The 18,901-nt window shown below is 40.0% G+C and overlaps 1 long non-coding RNA gene across 2 annotated transcripts in view; it reads right to left on the bottom strand.

The window, feature by feature from the left end:
* LOC123845697 (uncharacterized) overlaps positions 1-18,901 on the bottom strand; it is a 107,443-nt gene that overhangs the window by 17,065 nt on the left and 71,477 nt on the right. Inside the window, exon 5 of one of the 2 annotated variants that reach the window (XR_010406086.1) lies at positions 17,531-18,149. The exons of the other annotated variant lie outside the window; for it this stretch is intronic. This is a non-coding gene — a long non-coding RNA (uncharacterized LOC123845697). Of the gene's footprint in view, positions 1-17,530; positions 18,150-18,901 lie in introns of those variants that run through there. 2 annotated transcript variants of the gene reach the window in all.

Here is an 18,901-nt window from a genome sequence, read left to right as displayed (position 1 = left end):
ACCAGTTAAAAGGCCTTTGACCTTTTGAATTAGAATTTCCCCGGGGAGGGCCTGAGTCTGCATTTTGAATGAGCTCTCTGGGTAATTCTGTATGTTCCACTTTGAATTCCCCACATTAGCAGGAAGCTTCCAGTTTCTCCATGTTAAGCTAAAGACCCTTCTGTCTCCAGGGCTCCCTGCCCCCCTTTCTGGATAGGTGCCTGTGAGCCAGGCACACCAGAGCACTTGTTTTCCTTCCCTTGCCCTCCATCTATTGCTGGCCTTAGCAATTCCCTTTCCTTTTCCAGGAGCATCTTCTGAGGTCTCGTTCACCCCTGATTTATTAATGGTGTCTATTTGGTCGGAAAAGCTTCCTAACTGTGGCCAGAACTTCACTGGCTTGCGGGTCAGGGTTGGGTAGAGTGACTAACCATCTTGATTTGCCCACGACTTTCTTGTTTTAGCACTGAATAGCCCATGGCCCCGGATGTCCCTGAGACCCAGGCAAATGAGGTCAGTGGGTCACCCTATATCCTGCGTCAGAACTGGCATTATGATAGAGCCGGCAACCTTTCATCACATGTAGCTGTCCACAGATTATTTCTGGGAACTCTGGCTGGATGAGTTAGAAAGAACAGCCTTCCCACCATCACCACCACCACCCTGAACTACACTAACTCCTGAAATTCTGGACCCCACTTTAGACTTAAATAAGATTCAGGTGCGCCTAGGTGGCTCAGTCGGTTAAGTGTCTGCCTTCGGCTCAGGTCATGATTCCTGAGTCCTAGGATCGAGTCCTGAGTTGGGCTCCCTGCTCAGTGGAGAGCCTGCTTCTCCCTCTGCCCCTCACCCCGCTTGTGCTCTCTCTCTAATAAATAAATAAAATCTTTAAAAAAAAAATGACATTCAAAGACACATTAAAGTTTGAGAAGCACCACTCCAGAGCACTTGTTCTTAAATCTGGCTGCACCGGGGAATCACCTGGGGGAGTTTTTTTAAAAACTGCCCCCCGCCACCCCAGTGATTCTGATTTACTTGGTCTGGGTGTGGCCTGGGTGTCTGGATTTTTTTCCAGCTTTATTGAAATTTGATAATAACATTGTATAAGTTTAAGGTGTACAATGTTATGATTTGATGTGTATATATTGTGAAATGATTACCATGTTAAGGTTAGTTAACATATCTATCACCTCATAAGGTTTAAGATCTACTACTCTCTTAGCAAATTTCAAGTACACAATTCAGTATTGTTAACTATAGTCACCACGCTGTACCCCAGTACTTATTCATTTATAACTAAAAATGTGTACCCTTTGACCAACATCTCCCCATTTCCCCCACACCCAAGTCCCTGGTTACCACAAATCTACTCTGTTTCTATGAGTATGACTTCTTTAGATTCCACATATAAGTGAGATCATGTAGAATTTATCTTTTTCCTATCTGGCTTATTTCACTTAGCATAATACCCTCAAGTTTCATCCATGTCATTGCAAATAGCAGGATTCCTTTCTTATTTTTAGGGCTGAATAATATTCCCTTGAATGTATGGTATCTGGATTTTTTTTTTTTAATAATTTTTTTTTAAGCCAGTTTTTTTTTTTTTAAGATTTTATTTATTTGAGAGAGAGAATGAGTGAGAGAGAGCGCACACATGAGAGAGGGGAGGGTCCGAGGGAGAAGCAGACTCCCTGCTCAGCAGGGAGCCCGATGCGGGACTCGATCCCAGGACTCCAGGATCATGACCTGAGCCGAAGGCAGTCGCTTAACCAACTGAGCCACCCAGGTGTCCCGGTATCTGGATTTTTTAAAGCTCCCCAACTGATTCTAATATGCGGCCAAGGTTGAGAACCACTGCTCTAGATAAGCTAATAGAGTATGTTCAGCCCAGACACTAGGGTAGGCTTAGATGACTGTCTGAATTTAACAGTCTTACATCATATTGATTTTCTCTCCCTCCATTGGCCCTCTTAACATTCTAAGATGATAAAGGCTAACACTGCACTTGGCCCACCCTTCTTCCCTTCTTATCTAATATTCCTGATTTTATACTATACTATACTATATTATTACTATACTACACTACTACAGTTTATCAGCCACAGACAGCCCCTTCTTGATGTTTCTTTATAATTACAACAGTGATCATGGCCTGTCCAACTCCCATTAACTCCATTAATCTCTCCCCAGCCTGCTCTTCTGTCCTTCTACTGCATCTATAATCAGTACCATGTAGTTCAACCCTTTATATATGTGGCTTTTATTGTTCTCTAATTATTTGGTCTTTATTTTATTAATCAATGCTCTTTGGGGACAACTGACAGAAATCTAACTCAGTCTGGCTTAAATGAAAAGCCAGTACATTGGCTCATGTAAGAGACAAGTGCAGGCATACTGACTTCATTCAGGTATGGATGGATGCAGGTACTCAGATGATGTCATCAGAAAGATACCTTCTCTCCTTCCCTTAACTCTGATTTCTTCTCTTTAGGCTTCATTTTCAGGCAGGGTCTCTTCATATGGGAGTTAAAATGGCCATTCTAAGGGGCAGTATGTTGAGGGCTTTTAATTCTCATAACACTTGGAAATCCCCATCAGATCATTTTGTTTCACATTACGCCTGGGACTCTTGTCAGCCTACTCAGACACATTTTACAGAAATTCAGCCCCATGAAGAGCAAATACATACCACAGAACACAAACAGGCCCTGGGAACAAAAAAGATACAACTAAAGACCTCACTCTGATCTTTTATTAATTCCAGATACCAGGCCAAGATAGACTGTTGTAAGTCCAAAAGCATTTCACTCACTTATTAGACATTTATTCACCACCTATATATCAAGTACAGTGCTGGGAACGTGGATAAATAAGACTTGATTCTTGTATTGATGGTCTCAGAGGGTAGCAGACAAGACAGACACACTACCAACCATAATGCAAAATGGCAAAAGCTACTCTGCAGGTGTGAGCTGGGTGGGTATTTGTGGAACACAGAAAACTCTGGAAGCATGTGGTGCCAATTTCTCTGGGGTCCAGGTTCCTCAGGTACAATATTAAAGAAGGATTGTGTTGAATGTTTTCTAAATTCGCTCTCAGCTTGAATTTCCTGCTCTTTATTCTCTCTCTCTGAAGTCCTCATTCCATTATAACATGAGCATTTAGCTTAGTGGGGATGTGGGTGGACTCCAGCTAAATACATTTGCAAACCACCTTAGGGGTTCTTTTCCTAATGGTAAATGTAGTTTCCAGGGCCACTATTGAAAATTATTTATGTATACTCCAGAGGAAAATCACTTAGAACGACAGAAGCAAAGGGTCGTGACTTGAAGGGAGAATGGAGAGTGGGTGTGTTCAATGAAGATGCCAAAAGATCTACAGACATTGGTCAACCTAAGGGAAAAGGACAAAGAACTAATGGACCAGAATATCTTTTGAATAGCCCAAATAAAAAATTTAGGGTGCAAATAGATGCTAAGACAAAGAAAGGGCAATTGTCTTTTTTGGCCTTCAGGTGGAAACCCAAATGTGGACTAGAAGTTTTGTGCCAAGCCTCAGCTATTGTTAGACATCAAAATTCGAAGTACTTCTTTTTCTTAATTCTTTGTATGTTATCTTTTCTGTTTTTCCTATTAGCTGCTAGAAAACTGTCAGCCCTTTAGAGAGGATGTCTGTGCATAATAATGGCTACCAATTATGGAGTGCTTAACATACGCTATTGTGATTTTCATCCTTCTTACATTTTTCATAATTCAGTCATTTAATCCTCATCCTATGAGTGGTAGGTGGGTACTGTCATTATCCCCATTCTACAGGCGTGACATGAAGATCTCAGAGAAGTGGAGATAACTTGCCCAAGGTCACAGAGCTAATAAGAGAGCGGCACAGAGGCAAGACTCAAATACAGAGATTTCTGACTCCAGAGCTCATCTGATGACAGATAGATAGATAGATAGATAGATAATATTGACACAGAAGAAAGTCCCTACTTTTAGCTCAGGGTGTTAAATAGAATCACAGACTTATTTAGGATGGATTTAGGGAGGTGATCAAGTTGGTTGCAAATTGAAATCTGGAATTCTCACGTGGCTGCCCTGGCTCCCAGGACACAGAGTCACCATGGAGAAGCCCAGGAGTTAGCCTTTCAGCCCCCACTTCTCAGAGGAATTTCTAGGTCTCCTAAGGCAACCAACAGTACATGAATCACTCATTCAAAAGGGGCAATTTTAAAAATTGAGTTACATGTTGAAATGATAATGTTTTAGATATACTGGATCAAATCAAATATGTTATTAGAATTTCTTTCACCTGTTTCTTTTCTCTCTCTTTTTTTTAAGATTTTGTTTATTTGACAGAGAGAGACACAGTGAGAGAGGGAACACAAGCAGGGGGAGTGGGAGAGGGAGAAGCAGGTCTCCTGCTAAGCAGGGAGCCCGATGCGGGGCTCAATCCCAGGACCCTGGGATCATGGCCTGAGCTGAAGGCAGACGTTTAACTGACTGAGCCACCCAGGCACCCCTCACCTGTTTCTTAAAAAAATGTGGCTGCTAGAAAATGAAAAATTAGATACGTGGCTTGCATTACATTTTATGGACAGAGCTGACCTAGACAGTCAGTTCTGAAGGGACTAAAAGTAGAGAGAAGAGATTGGGCAGGAGCTCCGTGTGAGTGCTTTCTCCTCCCTCTCCTTCCCTGCCCCCTTCAATTTCCTCAAAGAGAAAAAGGCAGTTTGGTTTTGGGTGTTTCATAGTACCCAATGATAGGATACAGTGGTTGGTGCTAGAATGTTCTCTGTCCCTTGTTTCTGCCTCTTGCTTTTTCTTTGCATCTGCTCCATTTTCTTTCTCATAGCAAACCCACCATCCCTGTTTCCCAGTACACATGGCAGAAAAGGGCCAACATCACGGGTCCCCAAGCTTAGATTTCTTTGGTTAAATAGAGCAGCCAAAGTGAGTTTAAGTCTTGAGGTCAAAATTCCCAGAAAAAGATTGTGATGCGCCCAGCTTGCAACTAGTTCCTTTCCTGGACTAATTCACTATGCCCAAGGTGCCATGGGCATATTGTACTAAGTCAGCAGTTCTGAGGGTAAGAACCTCAGTACCAGAGCGGGAGAGACAGGGATGATTCCCAGAAAATCAGGGAAGGGGGGAATAGGAGCACACGAACTAGTTGGCATTCACTCAACAGAACTTCTGAAACCAGGCAGTGCTGGCACCTATGCCCACATATAAATGCTGGCCATGACAGCCAACACAGGTGGTCCAAAAAACCCAGAACAAGTAGTCCAACACAGGAGGCAGGCATTGTGTTTGTTAAAGAATGAATTGTGTCATTCCCCCTAATAGTTCATATGTTGATGCCCTAACTCATAATTTGGCTGTATTTGGAGATAGGGCCTTTAGGGAGATAATTAAGTTTAAATGAGGTCATAAGGATAGGAACCTAATCCAATAGGACTGGTGTCCTTATGAGAAGGGGAAGTGACATCAGAGAGCTCTTTCTCCCCGCTCTCACAGATGAAAGGCCATGTGAAAATACAGCCAAGAAGGAGGTCAACTACCAGGCAGAAAGAAAGGTCTCACCAGAAGCCAACCCTGGCAGCACGTTGATCCTGAACTTCTAGACTCCAGAACTGTGAACTTCTAGACTCCAGAACTGTGAGATAATTAATTTCTGTTGTCTAAGCCACCTAGTCGGTGGTATTTTGTTATGGCAGCCCGAGCACACTAATATAGTGCTCTTACTAAATTCTAACCTACTGCTTGTCTTCCACTAAGCTCCAGTGTGATTTCTCTGAAATTAGTAAAAGGCTTTTGTGAAGTGCACTTTTAGAAAAGAACACAGGAAAAGATCTTTGGGATCTAGGGCTAGGCAAAGGATTCTTAAGACTTGACATTAAAAGCATGAACTGTAAAAGGGAATACTGATTAATTGAAGCGCATCAAAATTAAAAACTTTTGCTTTGTGAGAATCTACGTGACAAAGATGAAAACACAAGCCACAGCCTGGGAGAATATATTTGCAAACCTTTTATTTGATAAAAGACTACCATCTAGAATGTATCTAAAAAACAAACAACAACAACAACAACAACAACAAAAACCCTCTCAAAACCTAACAGGAGGAAAACAAACAATCCAAATAATTCACTTCACTGAAGAGGATATACAGATGGTAGTTAGGTACATGAAAAGATGTTGAACATTAAAAAAAAAAAACACCTTAAAAAAGAGACAAATAAAAATAAAAAAAGATGTTGAACATCATTAGCCATTAGGGAAATACAAATTGAGACCACAGTGAGCTATTATTCCACACATACCTACAATACATATCTTTAATTTGGCTACAAATTAAAAACTGACACCACCAAATGCTGAAGAGGATGCAGAGAAACTAGATCACTCATATATTGCTGGTGGGAGTGTAAAATTGTATAGGCACTCTGGAAAATAGTTTATCTGTTTCTTCTCTTTCTTTCTTTTTATTTTTAGAGGTGGGGAGGGGCAGAGGGAGAAGGGAGAGAGAATCTTAAGCAGGTTCCCCACCCGCAGCGCGGAGCCCAACGTGGGCTTGATCTCATGAACCTGAGATCGTGACCTGAGCCGATGCTTAATCGAGTCAGACGCTTAACCGACTGAGCCACCCAGGTGCCCCACATTATCAGTTTCTTAAAAAATTAAACATGCAACTACCATGAAACTCAGCCAATTATACTCCTGGGCATTTATCCCAGGGAAATGAAAATGTATGTCCACACAAAACCTGTACATGAACGTTCATAGCAGCTTTATTTGTAATAGCCTAAAACTAGAATCATCCTGGTTGTTCTTTGACAGACGAATGGTTAAACAGACTGTGGTCTTCCATGGTATGGAATTACATACCATGTAATATTTCCCCAAAGGAATGAACTATTGATAAATGCAACAATCTGGATGAATTTCCAGGGAATTACTGCTGAATGAAAAAAGCCAATCCCAAAAGGTTTTATACTGTATGATTCCATTTATATAACATTTTTTAAATGACAGAGTTTTAGAAATGTAGAACACATTAATGGTGGCAAGGGGTCAGGAACAGATGTGGGGGGAGGTGAATGTGATTATAAAAGGACATTGGAGGGATCCTTGTGGTGATGGGACTATTCAGTATTTTGACTATGGTGGTGGATAGGTGAACCTACACAGGTGATAATATGGTAGAGAACTTAACACACACACATACACAAGTGCAAGTAAAACTAGGAAATCAGAACAGTATCAGTGGATTGTATCAATATCAATACCTTAATGGTGATTTTATAATCCAGTTTTCCAAAATATTACCATTGGTGGAAACTGGGCAAAGTGTACATGGTATCTCTGTGTGTTATTTTTTACAACTGCATCCACAATTATCTCAATCAAAACTTCAAGTAAAGGGGCGCCTGGGTGGCTCAGCTGGTTAAGCGACTGCCTTTGGCTCAGGTCATGATCCTGGAGTCCCAGGATCGAGTCCCGCATCGGGCTCCCTCCTCAGCAGGGAGTCTGCTTCTCCCTCTGATCCTTCCCCCTCTCATGCTCTCTCTCTCTGTCTCATTCTCTCTCTCAAATAAATAAATAAAATCTTTAAAAAAAAAAAACCTTCAAGTAAAAATATGTATTATTGGGATGCCTGGGTGGCTCAGTTGACTGAGCGTCTGACTCTTGATTTCCGCTCCGGTCATGATTTTAGGGTCATAAGATTGAGCCCCGTGTTGGGCTCCCTGCTCAGCGCAGAGTCTGCTTGAGATTTTCTCTCTCCCTCTCTCTTTGCCTCTCCCCCTATTAGCACACACACACTCTCCCTCTCTAAATAAATAAAATCTTTAAAAAATATATGTATTACTTACAATGGGATAAGGCAAAGGGTTTGAAAACTACTACAGTGCTCTGTAAGGAACTTAAAGTTTCATTCTCCAGACAAAATTTTCATTATTTCTTCCTCTGAGCTTCCAATATAGTGCTTACCACATTGTTTTATAATTATCTATAGACAGTCTCCCCGACCACACTGAGCTAAAGTAGGGGCCATGATTTATTCTTTGTAACCTTACTGCCAGCTTCATTTAAGCTTCAATGTGCTTTGGATGAATTAAATTATTCAGCTCTATATATACCATGGAGATTTGCATTTAATAAATCTTTAATAAATTTTGTTGACTTGAACTAAGTTATAGTGTACTGCATGAGATTTTTTTTTTCTTTGTTTCTTAGCAGGGATGGGGAGGGCTCCTGATCCAAGGAGCATTCTTCTCACCAGGACAAAGGTAATGACAGGGAGGGCATTTCCATGGCATGTTTTTCCTCCATTCTAAGATACCATAAGTCACTAGTTGACCATCAATTTAATAAGAGACTTTCAGGGTCGGGGGAAGAATTAGGTAGTATGTTTAATTTCAGAAATCTTAAAACCTGAGTCACTATGCCCTTTTGACTCAAAGAATGATTATAACAAAAGAGAAGTGCCCTTATAGTCTGAAAAGCTGCCTTTTTGTCCTGGGAGATGCTGGTTGGCATCCTGAATTGCATACTGTACAGAAAGAAAGAAAGAAAGAAAGAAAGAAAGAAAGAAAGAAAGAAAGAAAGAAAGAAAGAAAAGGGAAGGAAGGGGGAAAGAAAGAAAAAGAAAGAAAGAAAGAAAGGAGACAGAGAGAGAGAAAGAAAGGAAGGGAGGGGGAGAAAGAGAGAGAGAAAGAAAGGGAAAGAAAAGAAAAAAAAAGAAATTTTCCCAAGTGTAGGAGGTAACTATTGGATAAATGGCCATGTCTGAAATGAGTGAGTTATACCATATGAACATGAAAAATCTGGAGTGTTTTCTTAGTTAATATTACCCACTAAAACCAAAGGGTGGAAGATTATGCGTTCCTGCTGGCTGATGCTGCTGACAGCATGCTGTCTGGACAGAATCCGAGGAACTGCTGGCAGAAGCATATTTTCTCTTTAACTCTTTAACTGCTAGTGTTTTCACCCAACTTGTCTTTCCAAATTCAAGCCTCTTCAGGGACTTTCGTTCAAGACTTCAGGATCATTCTTGTTGCTAGTTATGACCAAAATAAAATCACTTCCTTCTATGGATGATTTGGTAGTTTCTTCCCCAAATAGTTTCTAACCCCTTCAAAAAAAGTTCACCCCATTGGCTAGCCACAGATGCTTGGAATTCCTCTTTGGCGAAAGGAATTTTCCTCTTCAGCCTTCACTTTTAAATGCAAATAATCTCAGAGTGGGAATACAATTTGCTGTAATGCAAACCAGTTTGTCAGAGATTACCAATGAATTCCTGCTCACACAAATATAATACAAAATGAAAAATGTATGAATAAAGGACTGGATTAGGGACCATGGGCTCTAGAGCCTAGTGACAAAGAATAATTTCCTTTGGATGCTCATTTTCTGACATTTGTTGAGCAAAGGTAAAGTGCAAAAAATTTTAACTTCAATAATTTAAAGTTCAATTCAGCACCTACTGTGTTTCAGATACTGAACTCTGATAAAAAGAAATAGTTCCTACCCTTGAAGACATCAGGATAAAGTGCAGGGAACTAAATATGTGAAGGGCAATTATAATATAAATGCTAAGTGCTGAAGGGTAGCAGAATATGCCACTCTGAAATATTCCACTGTGGCATAAGGATCATTTTGAGTTGAAGGCAATTGAGAAGAAACAGATACAAGAAAAGCCCAACTGCTATTTGCCTACAAGCAGGATATAAATTTGTAAAGCTGTTCCCTCTTCCCTCTCTACCAAGAAGAATAAAAGTTAATCACTAGAAACAAGTCTAGACCCCTATCAGCCCAGAGAAAGGGCCAAAGGAATCCATACACCAAACTTTACTAACTAGCTATTATCTTCCATTAGTTCCCCCCATTTAATTGCCTTCCTACAATCTGCCCCCCTAGAAACCCAAAGTCTTTTTCCTTTGTCTTATTTCTCTAAAAATTCATTGTTCTTGTGTGAAGATGCTATATAAGCCCAAGTTCTAACCACCCCTTTGAGTTATTCATCTCTGTCTGAGTGCTCCCATGTTTATGTGTGATGCACATGCTAATAAACTTCTGCTTGTTTTTCCCTTGTTAATCTGTTTTTTGTGAGTCTCACTTATAGGACTCAGCCAATGAACCCAAGATGGGTAGAGGGAAAAAAGACAAGTGGAACAAGGTGAACCTTGACCTCTAGCTGATATCATACACAAAAATTAACTTGAGATGGCTCAAAGACTTTAACATAAGAGCTAAAACTATAAAACTTCTAGAAAAAGAATTGGAGAAAATCTTCTCAGTTTTAAGATAATTAAAGATTTCTTAAATAGGAAATAAAAAAACACCAACCATAACAGAAAAACATTTGGTAAAATGGACTTTATCAACATGTCTGCTCTTCAAAGGATGGTGTTAAGAAAATAAAAAGCCAAGCCACAGACTGAGAGAAAATATTCACAATACAACTATCTAACAAAGGACTTGAATGTTGAATATATGTAAAAAATTCATACAACCCAACAGTAAAACTAACAATCCAAGTAATAAATCAGCAAAAGATTCGAAAAGACTTCACCTAAAAAGAGATACAAAATAGATCTAAAACTAGTAAGAAGATTAAATCAGTAATCAAAAATCTCCTAACAAAGAAAAGTCCTGGACCTGATGGTTTTGCTGGTGAATTCTACCAAACATTTAGAGAAGAACTCTAAAGTTGAAGAGGAGAGAACACTTCCTAACTCATTCTATGAGGCCAGCATTACTCTGATACCAAAGTCAGACAAAGCACTACAAGAAAACTAAAGACCAACATCCCTTATGAACACTGATACAAAAATCCTCAACAAAATACTAGCAAACCCAATTCAGCAGTATATATCGCTTCTTGGCCTTTTGGCTAAGATCAAGTCTAATTCAGCAGTATATTAAGAAGATTATACACCACGACCAAATGGCATTTATTCCTGGAATACAAAGATGGTTCAACATATAAAGATTGATCAATATAATATACCACATTAACACAATGAAGAGAAGCCCACATGATCATCTCAATTGATGCAGAAAAAGCATTTGACAAAATCAACAACCTTTCATGATAAAAACACTCAGCAAAGAAGGAATAGAAGGCAACTACCTCAACAGAATAAGAGCCATAGATGAAAACACCCATAGCAAACATCAAACTTAATGGTGAAAGAGTGAAAGCTTTTCCTCAAAGACCAGGAACAAGGCAAGGATGTCTGCTTTCACCACTTCTAGTCACCATAGTACTGGGAGTTCTAGCCACAGCAATTAGGCAAAAAAGAAAAGAAATAAAAGGCATCCATATAAAAAGGAAGAAGAAAATTGTTTGCTTCCAGATGATATGATCATATGTAGAAAACCCCAAATATTCCACAAAAAGACTGTCAGAACTAATAAGTGAATTCAGTAAAGTAGCAGGATACAGAGTTAACATGCAAAAATCAGTTGCATTTCTATACACTAACAAGTACCAAAGAGGAAATTATAAAACAATTGTAAAACAACATCCATGATGATAGCATCAAAAAGGTTAAAATACTTGGGAATTAACTTAACCAAGGAGGTGAAAGACTTGTACAATGAAAACTATAAAACATTGCTGAAAGAAATTAAGTAACAAATAAATGGAAACACATTCCATGTTCATGGATTGGGAGACTTAAAATCATTAAGATGTTACCACTACTCAAACCAATCTACAGATTCGATGCAATCCCTATCCAAATACCAATGATAAGCCGGCGTTGGTGGTATAGTGGTGAGCATAGCTGCCTTCCAAATACCAATGATATTTTTTTCAGAAATAGGAAAACTCATCCTAAAATTTATATGGAATCTCAAGGGACCCCAAGTAGCCAAAACAATCTTAGAAAAGAAGAACAAAGCTGGAGGCATCACACTTCTTGATTTCAAAATATATTAGAAAGCTACAGTAATCAAAATAGTACCTTTCACGATAAAAACTCTCAACAAAGTAGGTATAGAAGGAATATACCTCAACATAATGAAGGCTATATAGGACAAGCTGACAGCTAACATCATACTCAATAATGAAAAGTTCAAGGCTTTTTTTCTTAAGACCAGGAACTAAAAATCTAAACTAAGAATCTTCTGCACAGCAAAAGAAATAATCAACTAAATAGAAAGGAAACCTATGGAATGGGAGAAAATATGTGCAAAACCACACATCTGATAAGTTAATATCCAAAATACATAAGGAACTCCTAAAACTCAATAGCAAAAACCAAATAACCCAATTTGAAAACAGACAAAGGACATAAAGAGATATTTTTCTAAAGAAAACTTACAAATGGCCAACAGGTACATGAAAAGGTGCTCAACATCATTAATCATTATGGAAATGCAAATCAAAACCACACTGAGCTATCATCTCACACCTGTTAGGATGGTGTTGAGATAAAAAGTGTTGATAATGGTGTGGAGAAAAGGGAACATTGTATATTGCTAGTAGGAATATAAACTGGTACAGCCACTATGGAAAACAGTATGGATTTTCCTTAAAAAATTAAAAATAGAATTACCATATGATCTAGCAATCCCACTGTGGGTATATATCCAAAGGAAATGAAATCAGTATCTTGAAAAGATATCTGCATTCCCATGTTCATTGCAGAATTATTCACAATAGCCAAGACACGGAAACAAATTAAGTGTTCACTGACAGATGAATGGATACAGAAAATATGATGCACACACACACACACTCAAATATAATTCAGCCATAAAATGGAAGGAATTCTTGCCATTTGTTACAACATGGATGAACCTGGAGGACATTATGTTAAGTGAATTAAGCTAGACACAGAAAGACAAATGCTGTATGATCTTACTTAGATGTGGAATCTAAGAAAGTCAGTCTTACAGAAACAGAGTAGGATAGTGCTTGCCAGGGGCCTAGGGTTGAAAAAATGGGGAGATGTGGGTCAAAGGGTGCAAACTTTCAGTTACAGGATGAATAAATTCTGAGGATCTAATATAGAGTATGGTGATTATAGCTAATAATACTGTTTTGCATACTTGAAATTTGTTAAGTAGATCTTAAAAGCATTCTCATACAGGCCTCCAGTTATGGAATGAATAAGTCACGAGAATAAAAAGCAAAGCGTAAGGAATACAGTTAATGATATTGTAATAGTGATGTAATGGGACAGATGGTTGCTATACTTTTGAACATAGCATAATGTACAAACTCATCAAATCATTAAATTGTACATCTGAAACTAATGTAACTAAAAAAAAATGTGTTCTCACCACACATAAAAAAGGTAACAATGTGAGGTGATGCATGTTTATTAGTTTGATTACAGTAATCAATTCACAATATATGTATATATATATATCATCACATTATACACCTTAAATATATATAATTTTTATTTGTCAATTATACCTCAATAAAGCTGGGGAAAAATATACAAATGGCCAATAAACACATGAAAAGATGTTCATTATTAGTCACTAGGGAAATGCAAATCAAAACCACAATGCAATATCTGAATACAACAGCCCTCTAAGGCAGTAAAAAAAGACTAAAAGGAGTTGAAAGCTTATAGCAGATTATTGCCAACTGATTTCAATTGCTGCTCCCATAGCCCTGGCTGTTCCAGACATTGTGACTGCAACTGAATCCATCACACAGGCTGATGACACTTGGTACGTTATCGTAGACATTACCAATACCCTTTGTGCCATCTTACTGACACTTGAGGAACAAGATCAGCTTGCATTCATGTAGCAAGGCCTCCCATATATTTTTATAGTATTCCCCTAGGAATACCTAAGCTCCCCTGCCATTTGCCACCAGTTGGTGAGTCAGGATTTGGCATGAGTTCCTCTACCTCAATGACCTTGACGGTGATGCTATTACACCATGCGGGTAGCCAGGAAGAGGATCTGATAAACCCAGACAAAATTTAGGGGCCTGTTCAACAAGCAAAATCTCTTGGAACTATGTGGGTGCATTAATAACATTCAATCCCTCTGGTGGTCATGGGAAAACTGCTGGCTCTTTGGCCTTACAAACCAAACAGAAAGCCCAGCACCTTATTGGACTCTTCGGGTATAGGAGTATGTGGTTCACCTAGGCATGCTACTTGGTCTTTTATATTAGCTAACCTGCTCATCAGCATCCTTTGAGTGGGGCTTATACAAACAGATCACGTTTGAAGCTGCCCTGCAAGCTATGGCATGCTCTCTGTCTTTAGGGTCCCATCAACTTAATGATCATGATTTTGCTGATTGAAGTCTGGCAAAGAGAGGCAGCCTCCACCCAGAAATGCCCTTCGGGGTTTTGGACTAGTCGCCTCCCTGACATGGCTACTAGAAACAGCCCTTTTGAAAAGCAGCTATTAGCTTGCTACTGGGCTCTTGTCAAAACTAAACATCTGACCCATAGAAGCCTTGCGACTCTCCAGCCCAATATCCCCATTTTGGGGTGGGCTGACTCAAACCTGATGACTAACAAGGTGAAATGAGCCCATTAAGCTTCAGTTGTCAAAAGGAAATGGTATATTCAAGAAAGCAGCTGGCCTGGCACAAGCAGCATCTCAACTTTACATGAAAAAGTGACAGTTATCATTTGGGGGATAATTTATCCCCTACTCCGTTGCCTGAAGCCGAGTCACTGGCTCAATGGGACCCTTGATTCACAGAAATTCCTCTAATGCCTAGGCCTGGTTCACTGGTGGCTCAAACTAAACCCAATGGTGTCACTGGGTTGCTGCAGCTAATCAACCTCATCACCAGCTATGCAGAACCAAAAATGAACGTGGCTCCACTTAGTGGGCAGAACTCCAGGCCATTCTCATAGCTCTGACCGATGCTCCCTTTGATTAACCTTGTCAGATTTTTACTGACTTATTGGCTACTGCCAATAGCCTAGTTGCCTGGTCTGCCACTTGGAAAACTATAGATTAAGGACACCCCTCTTGGGGCCCAGGTACAGTAGAAACAAATCATGACTTCTGATCAAACCAGCTGGGTTATTCACGTGGATGCCAACGGAAAGGCCAATTCTCTGATGAGACCAATGTAAATCAAGCTGCTAATCAAGCCTGCACTGCCCAGATTATCATCATTGCTGCTTAGGTCAGACATGGCAAAACATCCACTCTCACAGACTGGGCACAAAATAAAGGAGCTTATGTTTCTGATCTGCAGAGGCTACCATTGCATACCAGACTTGTGACAACTGCCAAAAGCTGACCCCTTTGTCTCACTATGAGGGACCCCATATTACATGGGATGCTAACTCCACCTGCTCCTGAATGATTAACTGCACTGGGCCTTTGACCCTTTCTCGGGCCTATCAGTGGGGCTTCACTGCCGTTGATACTTTTTCAGGCTACTCCTCTGCTGTTCCAGTCTGATCAGCTGAATTCAAACCAATTACTGTGGCCCTTGAAGCTAATCTAGGTTATGTGATCAGCTTCCCAGACCATTTGCAGGCTGACAATAATGCCCCTTTTGTGGCAAAAGCCACACACAATGGGCTGATTGTCAAGGTATTCAATGGTTCTTCCATGTGCCCTACCATCCACATGCATCGGTATTGTGGGGTTTGCCCAGCTTCCTCAAAAATTGACTTGAAAAGATTTCTATTTCCCTCACCTCCTCCCGGTCTATATATCTTAGTAAGGCAGTTTGGTCATTGAATACAGTTGTTCCCAAAAAGGGATCTTCCCTTCTCAGCTACTTCCTGGGTAATGATCAAAACAAAAGTGGTGGGGCTCATAGAGACCTATTTTGAAAATTCAGGATTCCATCCTGCCCAATTCTCGGCATGATGCTTTTTTCTTTTCCTAATGGCAACCCCAAGCCAGCCTGGTTGGTACACTCTCTAGGTGGCAGGCCCAGGGGATTAAAACTTAATTCTGGTTCGGCCATCTGGATTCTCTTGTTAGACTTCCATGGTCTAGATCGTTAAGGTAATGACCACTTGGTTGAGTACATTGCTCACGGAATCTCCCCATCATGACCCATATGGGCTAAAGTGGGGGATATAACGGGGTCTCTGTAAGTTTTCTAAAAACATCCTTGTCCTTCTTGCACCTGACTCTTATGGACAAAAGGTATGGGTATGAATAATAGATGATTGGAAAAAAGTGAAGTTACAGCTGCTGGAATGGGCCAAAACAATTTTGTGGGGGTGGAGGGGAGCAACATCACCAGCAGAAGAGGGAGGGACGTTAATGACCTTTTCTCTTTTAGAACCGCCCCTGGAGCCTTGGGTGTATGAGGGAAAATGCCCCACTGTAGCTTTCCACAACTGTTTTACTTGTGTACTTTATAATTTAACTGACTGTTGGGTCTGCTGTCCTTGCCAGATAGCTCTGATGACAATTTGATCACCATTGTCCTTAATCTTACTGAGAAGTCTATCAGCAACAATGGGGGAGGACCCAAGCTGCTAAACTTTCGTACCAAACACCTGTCAGCACCTCCAGATGTTTTCCCCAAGCTCATTCCCATAGCCTTGACTCATTCTACAGGGTGGACAAATGTCATTTGGCTGGTGGTGTGGACAAATAGAACAGACTGGATAACTGCCCTCAGATTGGCTTTCCAAAACTGAGGACTAAACTCAATTATTCAAACAGAATTGGGAACTTAAGGTGTACCAGCTGTCTGGGAGGCCACATTGGAGACACTGTTAATCTGCGTTCCCCAACTGATTCAGGTACCACTTGGGGGCTCCAACAATTGTCAAGCTTAGATTGACAAGTATCCTCGTGATGTCCCTTTGTTGGCGGATAGAATAATGGCCCATCCTTTCACTGAGGGAGCTCTTTATCTCTCATCCCCACCATGCTTCTTGTTTGCTGAGAACAATAAAAGCTTCCATCAGCACAAAACATCAGCACACGCTTACCACTTTGGTTTTGTCTTTCTCTTTGCTCCTCCCTTCCCTCCCAGATTTACCTACTTTACCTCAACTATGCATTTTAGGGGATATTTGTTACATTTTACCCAGAATTCCCATGTGTTTGTAGTTTTTAAAATAACTAGGATAACTGGCATGCCATACATGAGACAGAAATGCCCTCTCTGGTTTACTTTATTCCTCTATTCTATATAGCTCTTTTCTACCTCTTAGCTTTTGCCAATTCACAGTTTCTGCTTCTTTGCGACCTGAGTTTGATCTGTCCTGAATGGTCCCAGCACTAATTCATGGCCTTTCTTTACACATATGCTCAATTTCAGCTTCCTTTGCCATCTACTTCACATCTTCTAAAAAAGAGGTAATATGATAGAGCCAGTTTGGCTTTTTGAGTCAGGCTACAGCAGAGTTTCCCGACCTGTCTATGGACTGGCTGCTCACTGGACAGGTGCCCATCCTGGCCCAGTCAGCTGTGACCATGAGCAATGGTAGAGAAGAGGGGTGCACTGGGTCACATGGAACAAATATGGGGCAGCTCTCTCAATAGGAACTGAAGATAGGGTAAGTTCCCTTAGAAGGAACTATGGGTGGGGAAGGCATTTGATATATCTAGAGGTTTTAGAGTGATTAACACATCAACCTGTTTGGAATCCGTATACTCTCTTTTTAGAGAGGAAGGGAACAAGAATATAATAGGTCGCTGAGTGACTAGAAGGTGAAGAAGCAGAAATCAAGTAGGAACTACCCCAGGAGTCTTTAAACTTTGTTGCTTGTGAATCCCTTAAAAGAAAAGAAAGCAAAACAAAACAAAAACTACTTACCTTTTCACACAGTTGGAAGTTATTTAATATTTTTCATAATAAATTTAAACAGTTGTAAGTTACACGTATTAGCTATGGTTAAAGGCTACAGTGCTGTAACAAACAGATAGTCAATATTTAGTAGCTTAAAGAACAGAGGAGTTTATTTCTTTCTTTTATTCTGGTTCCAGGATTCAGGCTGAGTAGGATGTTCTGCTATCTTTGACACATGGCTTCTAAAGTAATTCTAGTTACTATTCCAGCCAACAAAGAGAAAGAGCAGGATCCTAGGTGCAAGGATTTCTTTTAAGCAAGAGAAGCTGAAGTTATATCAGTTCTGCTCATATTCCATTGGTGAAATCTTTGTTACATGGCCATCACTTTGCTGCAGAGAAGACTGGGATATGTGGTCCCAGGCCAGGCAGCCATATCACAGCAAAGGCTCTATTGTTATGGAAGAAGAGAGAAAGGAATTTAATGAGTGTGGTTCCTCAGGTCTATAGATCTAGAAACAAAAAGACAAGTTATCTGCTCCCTCCCTACCCAAAATCCAGTGGTAATGTGGGAACAGAATAACCATAGTGAAACTCCTATTTGGAAAAAGGAAGAATTAGAAACACTAATAGTCATCAATCCATAGTGACTATAAAGCCCACAACAGGAAAATAATGAAAGAAAAATGAAAGAAAATAAAGACTTATAAAGCAGAGACTCCCACCTCTGACAGTAGATTAAATTTCTTGACTAACCTATCTATCTGCCCTAATTCTGATGATGGGGAGAATTCCTATGACCACTATCCTCTAGAGGACCTGGCTTTGCTCCCTGGGAGTTTCTTCTTTGTCCATTATACCCCATGATCACATGTGAAGAAGAAGTTGGGGAAATACTCTTCTTGGGAGTTGTATAATTTTCACAACCTCATTCTTGCTATTCCAAGTTTCTCCAAACATTGGTACCCTCTGTGTCACCTAGAGGGTTGGTAATGATACATTATTTAACACTCCACTATTGTCTCTCAGATTTCCCAAACCATTGGCACCCATTTTGCAAATGTTGATGCTGGCACTTCTTGATCCTACCAGAAGAATTTGAACCTTTATTAATACCAATTTATGCTATGCTGTCCTGTGTCTTTTGCAAATACAACAATTTTTCATTTCAATGGCAAATAATGGCATAATATTTTTGAAAAC

Source organism: Mirounga angustirostris, unplaced genomic scaffold, assembly GCF_029215605.1.
Source record: "Mirounga angustirostris isolate CCGP_5_RB_7025 unplaced genomic scaffold, mMirAng1.0.hap1 SCAF_11, whole genome shotgun sequence".
NCBI lineage: Eukaryota > Metazoa > Chordata > Mammalia > Carnivora > Phocidae > Mirounga > Mirounga angustirostris.
This window is presented reverse-complemented; position numbering and strand designations above follow the sequence as displayed.